Here is a 21303-nt window from a genome sequence, read left to right on the forward strand (position 1 = left end):
AACAAATAAAATCCCAGGACTCCATGGCTTTACTGGTGAATTCTAAAAGAAGAATTAATTCTGAAGAATTAAAGAAGAATTAATTCTGAAGAAGTCAAGTATTGGCTTATGAGGCACAAACTTCGATGGAGGTTTCATTAGTCTTCAAGCAGTAGGGAGGTATTCTCTAACAAAAGCACATTGGCCAACTCCATAGATTCAAAGTTTTTAAAAGAATCTGGGCAATCTGTTTCACTATAGGATTAGAAAAAATAATAAAAAAAAAAAGAATCTGGGCATTTGAGATTCTTACATATAAGTACCTGGATACACATTTGGCCTAGGAAATTTTCCTAGGCTGTTAGTTCAACCTTCATAAAATTCTGCCACACTTAGAATCAGGAATCAGTTCCGGTCTTCAGTTATTTTTCCCCATTGGTTGAAAGAGATTAATATCTTATTAAATGCACTTAAGTAGGTGTTCTGACTTTCATATGGCTTTATATTCATCATTAATAGATTTTAGCCTAGTATTTTATCTCTTTAGATGCTAGTAAAAGCCATCTATTTCTCCTGTACCACACACATGTCAGAAATATTGCACACAAATATAAGTCTTCCCATGTGGATCTCTTCCTAGTGCAATGAAGGCATGCATTCTGTTAGAATAATACACAACTATAACATTGCAAATATCACCAATATCCCTACTAGTGATGTAGTATTAGAGTATAGAATGTTATAGAATGATGGAGTCTTATTGCCAACTTCATGAAGAATGATACAACGTCAGAATTCCATCCATAAAATCTGTTTTCTGGTCTTCTCTTAGTAGTAATACTCTTTGGTAAGGGTCTCTAGAAACACATCTTTACATGGAAATTCTTGTGTAAGTTATTATTTTTATTTCTTTATTTTCTGAAAGCATTTGAAATGTTTCTTTCAATATGTTCATTCTGGACAATTTCTTAACAAGCAATTTGAAAATGCAGAATTTTATTTATTAAGATTAAATACACTAGAAATCAAAAAGCCCATTCAAACTATAAATGCATAATTAGGCATATCTGAATGCTATGTGTTCAAGAAAATAAACAGCATTATTCAACAACATTTCTATGGTCTTGAAATTCATGGGATATGTGCATTTTCTCAATGATCCTTTAAAACTCAGTAATGTTGCTGAGAATGGGAATGTGAAATAGCCCTGGAAAATCTTATGGCAAATTGGAAAATCTTAAGGTAAATAAGTAATATGTTTTAAATACAGATAAATAAGTATAGATAAAAAATAATAGAAATGCCTCCATTAATTCCATGATACAGGGATTACTGAATGGAATTTGAAAGTACCTTTTGTCTCTCTCCAACAATTTCATTGCAATTGTATTCTCGACACAGTGATAAAGGAAGAAATTACAAAGAGAGTAAGAATAAAGGCTGGGGCAGGATTGGAGGTAAAGTTCTGGTGCTATGTTTTACATTTCAAACATGTTAAGTTGAAATGGTTCTTAAATGTGCAAATCAGTCACTCATAGTAAAAATTTTGAGTTATGGGAATTTTCAAGATCAGTTTGGTGTTTTAGAAAAGAATAGCCTTGTAGGTATGTGGATAATTGACAAGAGTGGAAGCTTTAAAGGAAGGAGACTATGGAAGACCATTAACACTGTATGAGATTAAAGATTTTACCTTGGACCAGGGTTGCAGTACAGATGGAGAGAAAGGAATAGATTTTGGACATATGTTAAAAGAAGGAACTACTGAATAAATGATAAATTCGATGTAGGATATAAAAAATAAGAAATACTGAAGGATGACTTGTAGGTTTTTGGTTGGAAGAAATCAATGTGTATTCAGGCTATGACTAAACTGTGAGAAGATGAAGACTAGGAAACGAATAGGTTTTGTTTTGGATGCAGTGTGGGAGGGAGCTCAAATCATGAGTTTTCCTTAGAGTCTAGAAAATGACACATATAAAAGTGAGTTGATAGTCAAGTTGTTACGGTCAGCAACTATTTTTAACCTCTGTGTCAGACACTGTTATACTCTCTGAAGGACACAAAAAAGCAAGATTAGAGAAGTTACCTAATCTCTCTTTGCATCATTTTCCTTTATTGTAAAACTGGCTTAAGAATGGTATCTAGTTCATGACATTGTTGCAAGGGTTACATAAATAAGTTACATATTTATCTATTATAATTGTGTTTGTTAAAGTGTAACCACTACAGAATAAAAATGGGGGTGCAAATTAAAGTTGGAAAAATAATTTTGTTCTAAATTTAAATTTGTTAATTAACTAATTATATGTAAACATCTACAAACAATTCTTCCTGCAAAATAAAATGTTATTAGTGTTGTATGTGAAGATTCCAGGGTTCCACAAAACACAGTTTGAAAAATTAAAGTGTAAATCTATGATGTATTACTTGGGAAGTAGTCGTTAATTGGCTTGGCTCAAACATTCTGTTTCCCACCTTCAATTTAATTTCCGAAGCAAGCGCATTAAATTTTCCACACTGTGATATTAGAAAATAAAGTTAATCTACACACCCAAGGAGAATCAAATTAATTTAGCCACAAAAATTCAGTAATGTTTTGCCAGTGCCGTCAGATTTTATTTTGAAATCTGTCAAATTTTCATGCGTCACTGATCAAGAGACCCTCCAGTTTCATTTCTCTGTGATATATAGGTAAATTTATTTACTGTTTGTCTTTAAATGCCTTTCTTCTCTCCTCTTTCATGTTTTGCTGCTGTTTGTTTTTACAGTGAACAATTTACCATTTTAAAGATGCTCGCTGTCACCAGTGTTGAAAGCAAAATTTATGGCTTCAACTATTTTTTATATTTCAGTAATGGGTTTATATATTTTCATTTAGAAAAAAGGAACTTCCCAGTTGTTGCCTACCATTGAAAAGCAGAATATTGGTCTGAATTTAGCAACTGTATAAATCTACGAAGAATCATCCTTTTGGCAATACTATTAGTTGAGTTGATAGGATAGCTACAATGACTCATCATCTGTTTGTTGAATGGGCTGGGGATCTCTTTTATTTTTTTGGAGAAAACTGTAACGACATTATTTTCCTTCCTATTTTTCCTGATTGATTCCACAGTTTTTTTCTTCCTTATCATAGATGTTTTAGCTTTAATAGTATCTTCTTTAGAGAGGCTTACATTAATCACTCTATCAAATTAGCTCTCTTTCTACTGTACTTTATCCATATATCTTGTTTATTCCCTCAGCAGCACTCATCAAAATGTCTAATTATCTTTTCATTTGTTTCCTTACATTTATTTTCTTATCTATCGCACTTTATTATAATTTCTTCAAGATCAGAGACCATATCTGTTTTATTCACTTACTTTAAAAAATCTATATTTTTTGCTTAGGAAACCTTTCAGCTAGCTAACTTTTTCCAGGGCAGTTCTGTGGTGACCAGGTCACAGGCTTCCATCAGCTTCTGGGGCGTATACCTGCCACTTTCCTTTTTATTGTGTATTTTTCTAATGCTCTTGTAAGCAACACCCCAGGTAAACACTTTTAGTCCTTATGCCTGTGAAATCCTAAATTGTGGAGATGTTAATGCCTGTGAGATTCTGGATCCATGGAGAAAGAAAGTGGAGAGATAAATATTTCTTCTTTTAACTTTCTGAGGGTATAGTCTCAAAATAAATGCTGTAAAGCTCCTCAAAAGTACTGAAAAAGTGAAGATCAATTGCTACAATCCATAGCTAACTTGTTAATGCAACCTTATATTAACTTTCCCTCCTTTATTTCACTTTCATTTTCCTTCACTTTCATTCCCTGGCATTGCATTTCCAAGTAAATTAACCTCTTGCAAATCCTTGTCTCAGGCTTTGCTTTTCATGTTACCCCTACGACAGTCTATTTCAATCTAAATTAATTAACATGAAATAAAATCTAAAAATTAGTTTATCAGCCCCACTAGACACATTTCTAATGCTTAATAACCTCATATGCCTAGAGACCACCCCATTGGAAAATGTAAATCTAGAACATTTACATCAAGGCAGAAAAGTCTGTTGAATAACACTGACCACTAAACCATGAACTAGTGTACTATAGAGCCCCAGAAGATAGGTGAAGGCACATGTAGGTAGATATTAACCCACCTTTATTATCTAAAGGAGAATCAAAGCCCGATGGTTTTGATACATGTGGCAAGATTTTATTCATTGATTCATTTTCCCTAGATCATATATTTTAATTTTTAAGATTTGCCAATTTCCAGGATTTATCAAATGACTATGCCAATTTTGGGATTTCTTGAAAAAAATTTCTTGTGAATAATTTATAAAGGCAGCAATAGCACATGGAAAAGTGATTATAGTTTTTTAAAAAATTAAAAACAAGTATTCACTAAAAATAGAAGAGATACACTACTCTTATATTTGATAAATATTTTGAGATCTTTGCATCAAATGAGATTTAACAGTCAGTCTTAAGGTATAATTTAAAATAAAATTAAAAGAAAAGAACAATTTTGTTTTAACCAAGTCAATTGGGATATTCCTTAAAATAATGTTGGCACTATTTGCTGTAATCAACCACTAGTCTCACTGGTGTAAATAGAATACTATTTGAAATATTCTTAAAGTTAAAATTCTGCTAGATAATTCTCGTTTAGACAAAGGTGTTTTGTGGTTTCTGAGTTTTAATAGTGTAATGATTTCTCTTCTTGTATCACTTCAGGCATCAAAATTCAAATTTGCTCCGATTAATTGTCTAAACTAAGACTTCTGTCATGCAGGAAATCTTCATAATGCTTATTTATATTTCCAAGACAAAAATTGTTTGTTGCTTATACCACTGTCCTTTTTCTCCTCTAGAGTCACAAGTGTTATCATAGATGAGCTTAATTCACCTTTTTTATAGGTTCTTCAAAATCAATAGGTTCTTCACATTGTAAGGTCTGTCATTCAGGCCTCTATCAGAATCAAAAAATGTTTTACTAAATAGGAGAAACCATCTCAGTAAATATTTGAGGTATAGTACAACATGTTCTCTTTGATCCTTCATAGGTCCTCATATTTTGACAGTTATTTTATAACAAATGTATGTATTTTTCTGTATAGACACAATCAAAAGATGAGGATGTTTAGAGAATTAAAGATATTCCTTCTTATTTGAAGCAGGAACTCACATATTTATATAATATCATTAAGACTGATAGTGTTGCTTCTGATAATTTGCTTTTTTATAATCCATAAGAGGGCATTTTCACATTGAATACAAATATAGGTTTCCAGTTTTTAAGATTTTAAAATTATTTTTGGTTATCATTCTTTGCTATACTTTTTTTCTCATTGCTTGTTATACTGTCTTGGAAAATACCTAGCACACAGCCATACTAAGAAAATACTAAGAAAATACAATGAAAGCATGTTCTTCACTCAATTAATGTAACACTTGGTTCTCAGCACACCCAGTCATTCTGTAGCTATTTAAGTTTCTATTGTTACTTAGCACTGGACTAGCCTCTCTCTCTGTCTCTGCTTTCTCTGGCAGATAAATATTAGTAGATAAATATACAGTAAATATTATATTATATGTGAAGAAAGAATAAAGAGGACATAGAAGTGAAAGGAATCTAAGTATAGAGAAAAGTGTAAAGCTTCCTGGAGGAAATAACTAAACTAAGGCAAGTCTACTTTTATGCTTTTATTACAAAAGCTAACTCACATTAGATGTGTTATCTTTCAAACTAGGAGTTCTCTGAAAGGAAAAGTTAACTCATAATGCTGCATCCACAATTTCAAGTGTGTGCGTGGTATGGAGTACTCACTCACACAATTTATATTTATTTATTAATGAATTGAACATTTGAGCTTAATCACAATAAACATACTGCATAGAATTTTTGTATATTATGCCTTATTTTAGTACAGCTTATTTTCATTAGACTACATTTTATAAAATATTGTAAATGTGATGCCTAAGGGCTACCAGTTATTTGATAATAAATGATTGATCTACCCTCCAATCCCTTCAAATAAATGGTTAGTACATTCTTTGGAAATCAAGCCCTTTCTCCATTTTCTCTCCCTGCCCCCCATTTCTCTTGCTTTCTCTTCCTTTTTGTTTTTAAATAATTAGAAATATTATTAGTACTTTTTCCAGAAATAATACTGCAAAAGATTCCCAGGGAAAATTAATTTTATATTAAATGGCTGATATCCACAAGTTTTTAATTGTTTTAAATCAAATATTCTTTTTTAGATGATCTCGTAACAAGGAATAATCTTTGTCTTCAAAAAAACCAAATTTAAAACTATTTGAGAAAAATTTTTTGAAGTTTAAATATATGCATTTCCTTCAAAAAGAATTCGAAAAAACCCACAAAACCTAATTCTCTTGGCAGAAATGGAAGAATATCGAGTTTAAATGCATATAATTTTTGATTCTAATGTGCTTCATTAAAATCTCTGATGAAGTCAAAAGACAAAGATTCCATCGCTCTGTTCACTGAATCTGAATTCTTACAAAATTTTGCCTACATATCCTCCCAAGAAGGAAATATATATAAAATATATTTTAAAATAAATACCAAGTGGAATCATCGCATTAAAAGTTGTATCATGTATATTAAAAGTAACACTGTGAACTAAATGATGATTAACTATGTACAAAAGAAAATTAATTTGCTGCCTGTCTGTTCATCAACTTTATGAGAGATTTCTGAAATGATGATCAATGACTTATAATTAACAAGTAGTACAAGATGTGTTTGGTATGAACTTGTGCATATTAAATTAAACATGTTTGACAATGAAAATGAATGTGTGAAGCACCTCAAATGAAATTCACCAAAAAGAAATATCAATGACTAATAAATATGCAAAAGCATATTCAACTTATTAATGTTCAATAACTGTTTCAGAAAGAAAAAATGATATTACTAATATAAATGGAATTATAGATTGGTGTGAGTTTATGGGAGAATATTTGACATAAAACAAAATTTTATGCTGTAACTTTTGATCAAGGCATACCACATGTCATGTACATATTTATCGCATGAAAAAAACTCAGAGAAAAGCACAGAAATACATGGTTTAGGATATTCACTATACAATTACTTTTCATAGAGAAAAAAGTAGTAAACCATAATTTTCTACTTTAGGGGATTGATATGATTTGGATGTTTGGTCACTTCAAATCTCATATTAAAATTCAATCCTCAATGTTGGAGGTGGAGCCTGGTGGGAGGAGTTTGGGTCATGGGGGCAGATTTCTCATGAATGTCTTGGTGACCTACCCAGGATGATGAGTTCTCTTTGTATTAGTTCAGAGAGAGCTGGTTGTATTAGAGAGCCTGACACCTCCTCATTCTCTTGCTTTTTCATTCACCTTATGGCATGTCTGCACCCTCTTTGCCTTCCACTTTGATTGAAAGCTTTCTGAAGGCCTCACCAGAAAGCAGATGATAGCACAATGCTTTTTGTAGTGTCTTCAAATCTCTAAGCCAGAATAAACCTCTCTTTTCTTTATATTTGCCAAGTCTCAGGCATTCCTTTTTTTTTATTATTTCGGCATATTATGGGGTACAGATTTTATGGTTTCAATAAATGCCCTTTCCCCCCTCTCCCCCCCACAAGTCTGATTTTCCAGCATGACCATCCCTCAGATGGTGCACATGTCACTCATTATGTATGTATATACCCGCCCCCCCCTCCCCTCCCCCTCCCCCTCCCCAATACCCTATTACTGTAGCACCTATGTGTCCACTTAGGTGCTACTCAGTTAATACCAGTTTGCTGGTGAGTATATGTGGTGCTTGTTTTTCCAATCTTGGGATACTTCACTTAGTAGTATGGGTTCCAGCTCTAACCAGGAAAATATAAGATGTGCTATATCACCATTGTTTCTTAGAGCTGAATAGTACTCCATGGTATATATATACCACATTTTATTAATCCATTCTTTGATTGATGGGCACTTGGGCTGTTTCCACAGCCTTGCAATTATGAATTGTGCTGCTATAAACATTTGAGTGCAGGTGTCTTTTTTGTAGAGTGTCATTGGATCTTTTGGGTAGATGCCCAGTAGTGGGATTGCTGGATCAAATGGTAGATTCACTTGTATCGCTTTAAGGTATCTCCATATTGCTTTCCCCAGAGGTTGAACTAGTTTGCAGTCCCACCAGCAGTGTAGGAGTGTTCCTCTCTCTCCACATCCATGCCAGCATTTGTGGACTAATACAAAGAATGAATTATCTGATCAGGTAAAATATTACCACACAATGACTTTTATAAAGTCACAAAATTATATTCTTAAGAACCTAAAACTGTTCTAAAATTAAGTCTATTTAAAATTATTTTTAAATATATTCATGAATCTATACAAACTCTCACTACATTATTAGATGATTAAATCCAATTACAAAGCACAGCGTGTGTTATGTTGCCAACACTATGAAATGATAAATAATTAAAGAGAGATATAGAAAAATTATAAGAATATAACAGTAAAGTTCTTTATGCAGTAAGTGCTTTGAGTTTTCTCATTTGAACATCCCAACAACTTCATGAACTGGACACTAAATTCTTTATCCCATTTGATAATTGAGTAGACTGAAGCTCATAAACATTAACTAATTTACCAAAGATCAGGTTATTACAAATGTGATTTCTAGAAGATTAAATTGTGGAAAATTTTAACATTGCTCTTTTTATCAGACTATGTTACTGAATTTTCCTCAGATAATTTGCACTGTTTTAACAATCAGAAAAAAATGCAATTTTACTAATAGCTGTGTCTTTTGATGCTGATGTGTGACCATAAATGTACTGGCATTTTCATAAACACCAGCAATTATCCTCATCTGAAAATTTTAAATTTCAATTTAAAGTATTTTTACCTTAACTAAGTTTCCTGGGATGTTTTCATAGTGTTGTGAGCATATATTAACAATATTCCCACCAAACAAATAATAGTTCAGGATATTTTAATTAATAGTTAAATAATTAAATATTTAAATAATATGTTGCTTGAAAACTATTACTATAACACATACATTAATATTTAAATGTAATTTATATTTTTGCATATCATAAATCTTACTTAAAGTTGATATCAAATTAAAACCCTTCATATTTCCCTGTGGAAAATAAATTTTTGCCTCAGGTTTAAAGTTCAGGTTTGAGTGATAGGGTACCAGGATCTATCACGTTAAGATAGCAGATTGTAGAGAAGGTACTTGGGTATAGATGTTTAGGTGAAGAGTTTTGAAGTCTTACATTAAATAAAATCGAAGACCAGTTAAACTGAAGTTTGTTTTTTTTTTCCTTTAAGTAGTGGTCACAATTCTCTGTAGTTTCAAAAAAAGTTATCATTTAAGAACAGACACAATTTTCAACTTTTTTAATATTTTTCCATATTCTTTCATTAATCCTTTGCCACAGGAAACTGATTTTGAAGTCTTTATTGTCATAGTTTGGTACAAAGTCACCCCACTGGAATGGTTTAGTAATGAGTCAAGGAATAAATTACAGACCTGAAAAATTTCCTCAATTTTCAATTCCAAGGGGCATTTCAGAGTCTCCAGGAGGAAATAGCAAGGTCTCTCTGGATCACCTGCATGAAAAACAGTTCTGGTGACATTGAATAGTCTGAAGTGTGTTGATTGTTTTTGTTTCTAACACTTTATTGTGAGAATTTTCAAACATACACAAAAGTAGAGAGAATAGTATAATTAACTCCCATACGCACATCTCCCAGTTTCAACAATTATCAACAACCTGACAAACTTATCATTTCCTCCCTTCTTCCCTTCCTTCCTTGCTCTGTTCATTTCTTTTTTTTTCTTGCTCCTTTTATTCTTTCTTCTATTATTTCCTTCCTCTGACCATCTAATTAGTCATATTTAGTTTTGTTTGTTCTTTCAATGTGTCCTTTGAAAATAATAAGAAGAAATATTTTTAAAAACTATGTATGTATGTAGAATTATACCACTTCTAAGTTATTCCTACGTATAACTGTCCTGTGATTATGTAATGTATAAGTGTTAGAAGTGGATGATACAGAAACTGTACTAAGGTTGCAACTTTATTACAAACTCCAAATTATCTTAAAGTAAAAAATATATATGTATATGTATTTCTTTTAAAAACTTTTTTCAATTTTTTATTGTGAAAAAATAAATTTAACAAGATTTAACATCTTAACTACTTTTATTAATGCATACAATTAGTGATATTAAAGTAATTATAATATTGTGTAACCATTACCACCATTCATACCTGAAACCCTTTTCATCTTGCAAAACTGGAACTCTACCTATTAAACAATAATCTTCTCCTCCTCCCTACCCCTGGCAGCCACCATTCTGTTTTCTATCTCTATGATTTTGGCTACTCTGAGTAGCTCATATAAGTGGAATCATAGGATGTTGGTCTTTTTGTAACTGGTTTATTTACTTAGCATAATGTTCAAGATTCATCCACATTGCAGCATATATTAAAATTTATTTCCTTTATTTATTTTTTATTTTAGCATATTATAGGAGTAAAAATGTTTAGGTTACATATATTGCCTTTGCGCCACCCGAGTCAGAGCTTCGAAAGGCTGAATAATGCTTCACTGTATTTATATACTACATTTTGCTTATCCACTAGTCTATCAATGGATACTTGAGTGACTTCCACATTTTAACTATTGTGAATAATGCTGCTATGAACATGGATATACAAATATATCTTCAAGATAATGCTTTCAATTTAGGGGAAGTGGAGTTGCTATGTCATGTGGTACTTTCATTTTTAATGTTTTGAGGAACTGCCATACTGTTTTTCACAGCAGCTATGCCATTATATATTTCATTTCTACCAGCAATGCACATGCACAAGGGTTCTACTTTTCCTAATCCTTCCCAATATTTACTACTTTCTGGCTTTTTTTTTTTTTTTTGAGACAGAGTCTCGCTTGTTGCCCAGGCTAGAGTGAGTGCCATGGCGTCAGCCTAGCTCACAGCAACCTCAAACTCCTGGGCTCAAGCAATCCTGCTGCCTCAGCTTCCCGAGTAGCTGGGACTACAGGCATGCACCACCATGCCCGGCTAATTTTATATATATATTAGTTGGCCAATCAATTTCTTTCTATTTATAGTAGAGACGGGGTCTCGCTCTTGCTCAGGCTGGTTTCGAACTCCTGACCTCGAGCAATCCGCCCGCCTCAGCCTCCCAGAGTGCTAGGATTACAGGCGTGAGCCACCGCCCCCGGCTTACTTTCTGGCTTTTTAAATTGTTTTTTGTTTTTTAATTTCAGCATATTATGGGGGTATAAATGTTTAGGTTACATATATTGCCTTTGCTCCACCCAAGTAAGAGCTTCAAGCATGTCCATCCCCTAGATGGTGTGCACCACACCCATTAGCTGTGAATATATCCTTTCCCTCCTCCCTGTCTTGCCTGCCTGACACCCGATGAATGTTACTACTATAAGTGCACATAAGTGTTGATTGGTTAATACCAATTTGATGGTGAGTACATGTGGTGCTTGTTTTTCCATTCTTGTGATACCTCACTTAGTAAAATGGACTCCAGTTCTATCCAGCATAATACAAGAGGTGCTAGATCACCATTGTTTTTTGTGGCTGAGTAGAACTCCAAGGTATATACCACATTTTATTAATCCGCTCATGGATTGATGGGCACTTGAGTTGTTTTCAAATCTTTGTAACTGTGAATTGTGCTGCTATAAACATTCTAGTACAGATGTCTTTTTTATAGAATGTTTTTTTGTTCCTTTGGGTAGATACCCAGTAATGGAATTGCTACTTTGATTCATTTGTTGTTGAAGAATGTGCTGTTAACCTTCACAATTTTGCAAATTTTCCAGTTTTACCTCTGTTATTCATTACTAACTTCATCATGTTGTGGTTGGAGAAGATACCTAGTATGATATCTATTTTCTTAAAATCTTTTGAGATTTATTTTGTCACCTGGCATATGGTCTATCCTGGAAAATGTCCCATGTGCACTTGAGAAAAATCTTATATTGTTGTTCTAGGATAGTGTGTTCTTTATATATCTGTTACATCTAATTGGTTTATTATTGTGTTTAATTCCTTTATTTCCTCACTTATTTTCTAAAATTCATCAATTCATGAGTGAATAGTACTCTGTGGAGTGTGTGTATGTGTGTGTGTATCACATTTTCTTTATTCATTCATGAATCGATGAGTTTTAGGTTGATTTCACATCTTTGGAATTGTGAATTTTGCTGAGATAAGCATTCAAGTACAGGTGTATTTTTGATAAAATGACTTCTTTTCCTTTGGGTAGACACCCAGTAATGAGATTTCTGGATAAAATGGTAGGTCTACTTCTATTTTTCTTGAGGAATCTCCATACTGTTTCCATAGGGCTTATATTAGTTTGAAGTCCCACCAGGAGTATATCAGTATTTCTTTTTCTCTGCATCCATGACACCATCTGTTTTTTTGTTTGTTTGTTTTATTTTTAATAGTGGTCATCTGACAGTGGTCATTCTGATTTTTTAATAGTGGTCACATCTCATTTTGATTTTTATTTGAATTTCCCTGATGAATAGTGATGTTGACATTTTTTAATATTTTTTTACAATTTGTCTATCTTCTTTAAAAAAGCTTCTGTTCATATCTTTTGCCTACTTTTTGATGGGGTTGTTTATTTTTTCTTTTCCTGGCTGAGTTCCTTAATTTCTTTATAGATTCTGGATATTAGTTCTTTGTTAGATGTAAAGTTTGTGAATATATTCTCCCATTCTGTAAGATGTCTGTTTACACTGATTATTTCCTTTGCTGTGCAGAGCTTTTTAATTTAATTAAGTTCCGCTTACTTATTTCTGTTGTTGCACCAGCCTTTAAATCTCCTGGCAATCACTTCAGCTGGGATGGCAGCAGGCTTGCCACAATGTGGAGTTTCAGTAATAATGGCTGCCCACCTCTTTGTGTGAACTTCTGTTATTAGAAGCAAATATCAATGATCAGAACACATATTCTGATATTTGGTAGCTAGGGCCTTTTTTTGCACACCTTGGCTCCTGATAGCAGTGTGCTCCAAGAACATGTGCATAGCTACCTGAAACAAGGCTAGAGGTGGGGAACGGGTGGCTGCTGCTGTGCTGAAAGCTGAAATTGACCATCATTCACTGCAATTTACCATTCAAGCCTTCCCTTGGAAGTTACAAGCTTTGGACACACTCCTTCTATGTTCAAAAAGTAACTTTAGCTATCTATCATCTAACTAGCTAGCTATCAATCATCTGTAAGTATTTATCTACCTTCAGCAAAAGTGAATGAAGTTGCTTTTTTCTCTTGACAATCACTTAATATCACTACATAGAAATATTTTCCAATTCCTTTCATGTGTGTATAGCACCTCATTTATGAATGTGTCGTTGTTTTAATAAATTCCCTGATGCATATTTGAATTGCTTCTATTATTTCCTATTACAAATAAAGATACAATTAAATAAACTTGTGTGTTTTTATTTATATTTTTGCATTTGTATGCTTAGATTCCTATAAGCAAGTCAAAAACTAAGTGGAAGTTTGTTAGTACTAAAATTCCCTTCAAAAAGGTTGCACTATTTTATATTTCCACCAATAGTATGACATTTTTGTAAACTTTAAAAGTTTTTTCTAGTTAGATTTTTGGGTTTTTGTAATGTATAGATGAGAAATAGTCTTAATGTGGTGCTAATTGTCTTATTAAGAATGAGATTAAAATTCTTTTAAATGTTCAGAGACATTTGCATGTCTTTTACTATAAACTGCATTTGCATATTTTGTTTATCATATCACTGGTATATATCTTCTTGATTTGGTAGGAGCTCTTTTTATATTAAGGACATCAACCTTTGTATGTAGTATAAGACTGTTATAGTTTCCTTTATTAGGATGTTTTATATATTTTTTCATCTGCTATAATTTCTGACTTGAAAAGTTACTGCAGATTATTGTGCACAGATAATAATTCTCACATCTTTATGAGAATTTTAAGGCCATATGAAATATTTCTTTGTTCCTTAATTTTCTGGTAAAAATTCTATTTTTTCAGATGTGAAGATTATGACGCTTAGGTTCCTTTTATTTGCATTTGTCAAATATATATTTGCTAATGCTTTTATTTTTAAATACTAAAAATCATTTTGTTTTAGGTATCTTTCTGTTTTACTTCAAATGAGTGGATTTTATATTGTTAAAAACTGAAAATAGGCCGGGCGCTGTGGCTCACGCCTGTAATCCTAGCTCTTGGGAGGCCGAGGCGGGCGGATTGCTCAAGGTCAGGAGTTCAAAACCAGCCTGAGCAAGAGCGAGACCCCGTCTCTACTATAAATAGAAAGAAATTAATTGGCCAACTGATATATATATATAAAATTAGCTGGGCATGGTGGCGCATGCCTGTAGTCCCAGCTACTCGGGAGGCTGAGGCAGAAGGATCACTCGAGCCCAGGAGTTTGAGGTTGCTGTGAGCTAGGCTGACGCCATGGCACTCACTCTAGCCTGGACAACAAAGCGAGACTCTGTCTCAAAAAAAAAAAACAAAAAAAACTGAAAATATTTTTATTTTAAAGATGGAATTTGACATACTTATTTTTACAGAAAAAAATGTTTGTTTTCAATTTTGTCATATTGTTTTATTACACTTTGTATGTAAAGAAAACATGTTACTACCTGATTTGTTTATTTATGATTTTTCTTTTGTTCTACTATGTTTTTTGAAATTTAATCAGATTTCTTGACTCCTTGAGACTAAGTATTCACAACATTTAGTATACCATTTAGAAAAAAGCATACATATTGATCACAAATATTATTTTCTGATAGAATTAAGAACTATTTCTTCTCCAGTTTTCTCTTCTTTTTATTCTTCTCATTTACTCTATCCTTCTTCTCCCAGGGGGATCAATATTTGGTAATTTAAATTTTCATGGACCATGAAAATACATATATTCTTTCTTTTTCCCCAAAAGGTAACTTTACCTTCCCTACCACAGGTTTACTAAGGATAATTAAGGCAGATTATTCCCAGCATATATAATGAGAATATTCTCTATCTTCTGGCCTTTAAAATCTGCCTATTTTATTCTGAAAACTGCAAAAAATTCAAGTATAAAAATTTCAGTTTAAGATTATTTCTAATGTTAGTATAAGGAGAATTTACTTGAATACATGTTGAGAGAATTGAAATATCATTTTGTCATAAAGCAAAAATATGATTTAGTATAGGTCAACCTATTTCTCCATAGTCCCACTAAAACTGTGCCTGACAAAGACAGATGGAGATAATTTGAGACAGGTGCGACAGTATTTGTATAATAAATCTGTTCTGTACAGACAATGATGTGGATCTGATGGGCCAGGTGTCAACAGAACAACCAGCATCAACTAAGCAGACAGGTTTGTAGTTAATATTGTTTGAACAGGTGCAGGATATCTACAAATATAAAAAATATCCATTTATTGAATGGAACATGTCCAGTTGGAATCAGTACTGATTCGTAACAGATGAAGAAAATGTACCAAACACCTGTTAGGTTTTCAGAAGAGAAAATATGTTGGTGGTGTTAACTAGGTTGTCAGATAATTATGAAAAGCTATTATAAGACAACTGAAATTTAATTTTAATTTTACTGTAATGTATCACCATGCTGAACTAATTCCCCCAGAGATACGGGTGATGTGAACTTGCCATCAGCAGAGCAACTTCTCCACAGTAGATGCTAGAGGACATCATTGAACATAAATTGGAACTTCAAATTTATGCTCAAAAGCATAAATTGCTTCACCAAATACAATTGAATTGGCTGATTTGACTAAATTCTTATAATTGCTATTCAATTTAGATAGAATTGATTTATCTCATAATGCACTCCCTCACAAAAGGATGTAAATTGGATGTCAGGCTTTCATTTTAAATCAGATGTGTTGTTTGTTTCTGGTCAAATCTCTTGTCAATACAACCAAACGACAACAACAAAAAAACCCACAAAAAACAAAACAAACAACAAAACTAATTCACCCATACATACAGAGATACCAGCCCTGAGGTCATTATAAGTCAAAATTATTCTAGTCTAAAAATTAGAACAAAAATGTAGTTATGCTTGGAGGTACTCTGAAATATTTGCAGATATAAACATTGGTATTTAATTTAAAGATAAAAATAAATGATTTATATTCAGTCTAACATTTTATAATGTCTCAGTAATATATGTATATATGATCTACAAAAGATATAAACATGCCAATAAAAAATATTAATATTATCTCTAATCCACTTGAAAGTAGTAGGATCAGCCATCTCCCCTCAAATTATGTGAGAAATATATATGCAAATATTTTTATATGGTATCAAATTTGTTTCCAAATCATTTAATTTAAATTTTACAAAATCTTAAGGATGTTATAACAGCAATGTAGATGATTTTGAATCTTTATTCTAAAATTGAAATTGAGATTGTAACATTTTAAGAGCAATATCAAACATTTACAAAATTTTTTAATGCTTAAATGAACAAAGTGATTAAATGCCTATGAACTTTTCATGCATGTCAGTTTGTGACATGTATAAAATATCATTTCTTTAGCATTTATAGTCTTTAAAACACTCGCTGAAAACAATGAATCACACAACCAACCAATTCAAGTCATTATTACTCTTGCAAACATTGAAGACCATATCTACTGAAGCAAAGTTTACCAACTCAGATTATCTCTCCTGCCATTTTTTTCTTAAGCTAATTGTTTTATAAATTAGAAAATGAAGCTCAGAAACTTTACATGAAGATAGTCATAGAAACTGAGCATAGGATCAGAATGAACAACCAAAACATCTCATCATAGGGCTGGGTGTGGTGGCTCATGCCTGTAATCCTAGCACTCTGGAAGGCCAAGGTGGGTGGATCCTTTGAGCTCAGCAGTTTGAGACCAGCTTGAGCAAGAGTGAGACCCGTCTCTATGATAAATAGAAGGGAATTAGCTTTACAACTAAAAATATTCAGAAAAAATTAGCTGGGCTTGGTGGTGCATGTCTGTAGTCCTAGCTACTTGCAAGTCTAAGGTAGAAGGATTGCTTAAGCCCAGGAGTTTGAGGTTGCTGTGTGCTAAGCTGATGCAACAGCAGTCTAGCCCAGGCAACACCAGGCAACAGAATGAGAATCTGTCTCAAAACAAAACAAAACAAAAAATTTCATTATAGTCAATTGCTATTAGAAAGTCCAGAATCAAACCCAAGTACAATATAAATAAATTACCAACTATATATAAGCATAAAAAAATGCTACTAGGGTTTTACAGTTTGCACACACTTTTACATGTATAATTTGTTCTCAATATATTTTAAAATATTCATTTTTGAAGAAAGAAATGTAATATTTTGTTTTAAATACACTGAACATTCTTGGAAATTTATGACCTTTCTTTATTTTGAATCTTCACTTCTTTGTATTAGAGTGCCTACCACCAAACTATTGTCAACTATTGTCTCAAGTTACTTTTTTAAAAAAGCATTTAACTGCTTAGCCTGCTAAATGTATTACGTTAAACTAATTTTTAAATGCCAACTATTATAAAGGTTTCAGCTTTAAATCCCAGGAATCTCTGAATATGTTTAAATGTAGAAAGACTATGAACACATCCACATGTGGGATGATCACAGTGCCTAATATCTGCCTGAGTTTTTGAAAATAAATTCAGCACAACAGATGCAAATGACACACTCACTGTACCACAATCCATTCTCAAGCTAATATTCTTCCCTATTCTCAGAGGCCCAATTGGCCACAAATTCCAGCTAGTGGCTCTCTCTACTTCTCTCCTGAGGGATGGGTCACAATTGGTTTCAACCATCCAGAGTGATGTCATTCTCTGTGAGAGGGATTGGTTTAACAAAGACATGTATTAATATTTTCCAAACCAGAGGGACATGAAATGAATTCTGATGGGAGTCATGAAAAAGGTTGGCCTTCCCTATTTAAGGACGCACTTGGGAGTAAGTTATCTGTCTTCTTTGCTGCATCACAAAACTGCATGTAATACCTGGAATTACTACAACAGTCTTTCAATTGAGGATAAGGGCATAGGAGGGAAATTGTTAACAGCTGTGGTAGTGACAGATGAAAAAATCTGGGTACCCAATACTGTGTGTCATTAAACCAGCGGCTTTCAATTTCTGAAGGTTCAGGACTTCTCAACAGTCTCAATAATTACTGAACAATCCAAAGAGCTTCTGTTCATGTGGACTATATCTATCAGTATTTACTGTATTAGAATTTAAAGTGAGAAATTAAATATATTATTTATATATAATTAAATATATTATATAATATATATTAAATATATTATTAATAATACATATTAAATATATTTAAATATATTATTTAATAAATTAAATATATTATTTGGTTACTTAAAATGAAAATAACATCTTCATATAAACTCACCCAAAGATTCTAATTTTGATTTATATTTTTTAAGTTGCTATGAAAATACTAAGCCTATCCAGCAGAAGCTATAGAAAAAAGAATTTAAAGTGGAAAAAGCTATACTTGTTTTGCAGGAGAAGTTTCCTAGTCACAAAGTTAGAGTCCATTATATTGCATCTATAAATTTGAGTTTTAAAATAGTTTATTTACTATTGAGTAGTTAATTAAATTATATATTATATAATATTAATATATTTATGCTCAATCATGTTTTGGAACTGACAAAATTTATTTTATTGGAACAGAGAGCTCTCAAGGAGCAAACACCTTAATGTTGACAATTTGTAAGGTCATTAAATTAATTCCATTATAATTTGAAGTCCAACAGTTTCTTGCCAGATATACTCATAGTTAAAACAGAAAAATACATATTTGCATTTTAGGAACAGAAGCTCATATAGATTTGTTGCTATCACATTTTAAATTGATTTGATGGTTTAAACATGATAGGCAACTTAGAAACACAACATTGTTTATCATTTTGAATCTGTCTTTCCTGAAAGAAAAAATAATTTATTATGAAAGAAATTTCCATAGAAAATTAGCCTTTGAAATATGTTTATAAAATTAAATTTGGAGCCATAAAATGGAATATTCAACTAAACATGCCACAAATTATTTCAAGTTTTTATGAAATATTATATAAAATCAATATTATCATTTCTCTGGTTTGATATGAAATGAAAGTTAACATATCAAGAAAAATTGTTAACAGCTGGAGTGAGTGTTAAATTAGTTTATTTTGAATGCTGGCAACTCAGAAATATCATTGAAATGTTTAACAAATGACCAAAATAATGTTTACTACATATTAATAACTTAAAATATTTTAAAATTTATTTTTTTCCTGATAGAATTTTAGAATCAATTATTTGAGAAAATATTTTAGTGGAAAATTTATTTAAATATTAATGAAATATATTAAGTTTTATAATGTTTTGAAACTTTGGATAATCATAAAATTATTTTCTCATAGAACTAATGAAAATGGATTTTTAAAACCTAACACCATTGTTATGTTGTGTCTTTCTATCTTGCCCTTGTGTTCTGAGTTAAAACTACACTAGAGTTACCAAGTTTTTGTTTTTGCCATCTACTTTGAAACTGCCATCGTGTTGCCAGGTTTAGTGCCTGCTTCACTGTTTTGGCTAAGTAGTTATTCTATTCTGGAATGCTTTCAGTGGGGGCACAGGTTATTTGATTCCATTTAAAGGTAAACCTTCCTCTTTGGTCAGGCGTGGTGGCTCATGCCTGTAATCCTAGCACTCTGGGAGGCTGAGGCGGGCTGATTGCTTGAGGTCAGGAGTTCGAAACCAGCCTGACCAAGAGCAAGACCTCGTCTCTACTATAAATAGAAAGAAATTAATTGGCCAACTAATATATATAGAAAAAATTAGCCAGGTGTGGTGGTGCATGCCTGTAGTCCCAGCTACTCGGGAGGCTAAGGCAGCAGGATTGCTTGAACCCAGGAGTTTGAGGTTTCTGTGAGGTAGGATGACGTCATGGCACTCACTCTAACCTGGGCAACAAAGCAAGACTCTGTCTCAATAAATAAATAAATAAATAAATAAAAGTAAACCTTCTTCTTTACTTTTATGTATCCTTACCCAAAATCTACAACCCCAATCTAATCTAAATTTTTAATGAGAAAACATTAGAAGAATCCTAATTCATGGATGTTCTACAAAATAACATGACCCATAATCTTCAATAGTGCACAGTGCATGAAAAACAAAGAAAAGACTAAGACATTGTTACAGATTGAAGGAGTCTAAGGAGACATGATGACTGGATTCAATGTGGTATTCTAAACTGTTCCCTGGAATAAAAAAATGGACATTAATGGAAAACTGGGTGGAATTGATAGTTTAATTAATAGCATTTTATTACTTTACATTCTTAGTTTTGATGACCGTACCATGATTATGGTTAGGGGATCCTACCTGAAGGGTATAAAGGAGATGTTTACTATCTTTGCAGCTTTTCTATAAATATCAAATTATTTTAAACAAAAAGTTAAAAAGTTAAGTGAAAATATATTAAAAATTGCCAAAGCCTTGCAGTTTTTCCAAAGAATTTATGCAGTCTTTAACTCTGAGAGTACCAGTAGTAAGGAACAAGACAGACATTTTCTTTCTTTTTTTTTAAATTTATTTTTCCCATCATCTTCCAAATCAAACATTTTCTTTCTTTCTTTTCTTTTCTTTCTTTTTTTTTTATTTCAGGGTATTATGAGGGTACAAACATTTTGGTTACATTTTATATCTTTGTCTTTCCCTAGCAAGGGTTAGAGGCATGCCCTTCCCCTCTGCAATGCTCACCGTGTCCTTTAGTTCTGAGTTTACTCCCCCCCCCCACAGAACACCCTAATCCCTGGAGAATATTACTACCACGTGAACATCATAGTGTTTATCAGTCAGTGCCAAATTGATAGCTGATCAAATGAAGCATTGCGTAATATCAAGGCCCCAAACAATGTTTAAAAAATAGATAAATCATTTTATTCCTCTCCCTTACCTGGAATGACTAAGTGATTGAATATCTTAATCACAATTATTTTCCAAGTAGTATTTTTGAGATATTAACCAACCCAATTTCTCATTTATATGGTTCACATGTTTTGGAAGAAAAACAATTTAAAATGTATTTCAAGTCTATGATTTTTATAATCAGAAGTAATATAGTTTTATTTTCTTTCAAAATATAAAGTCTTAAGGAAATGACAAAAGATAATAAAGTTTCCTTGATGCCTTCATTTCCTAAAGGATTTATTCACTATTTTAAAATATTCTGATTTCATAGTCCTAACACAAGCAGTAACTTAATATG

The sequence above is a fragment of the Microcebus murinus genome, chromosome 1 (genome assembly GCF_040939455.1).
Source record: "Microcebus murinus isolate Inina chromosome 1, M.murinus_Inina_mat1.0, whole genome shotgun sequence".
Taxonomy (NCBI): domain Eukaryota; kingdom Metazoa; phylum Chordata; class Mammalia; order Primates; family Cheirogaleidae; genus Microcebus; species Microcebus murinus.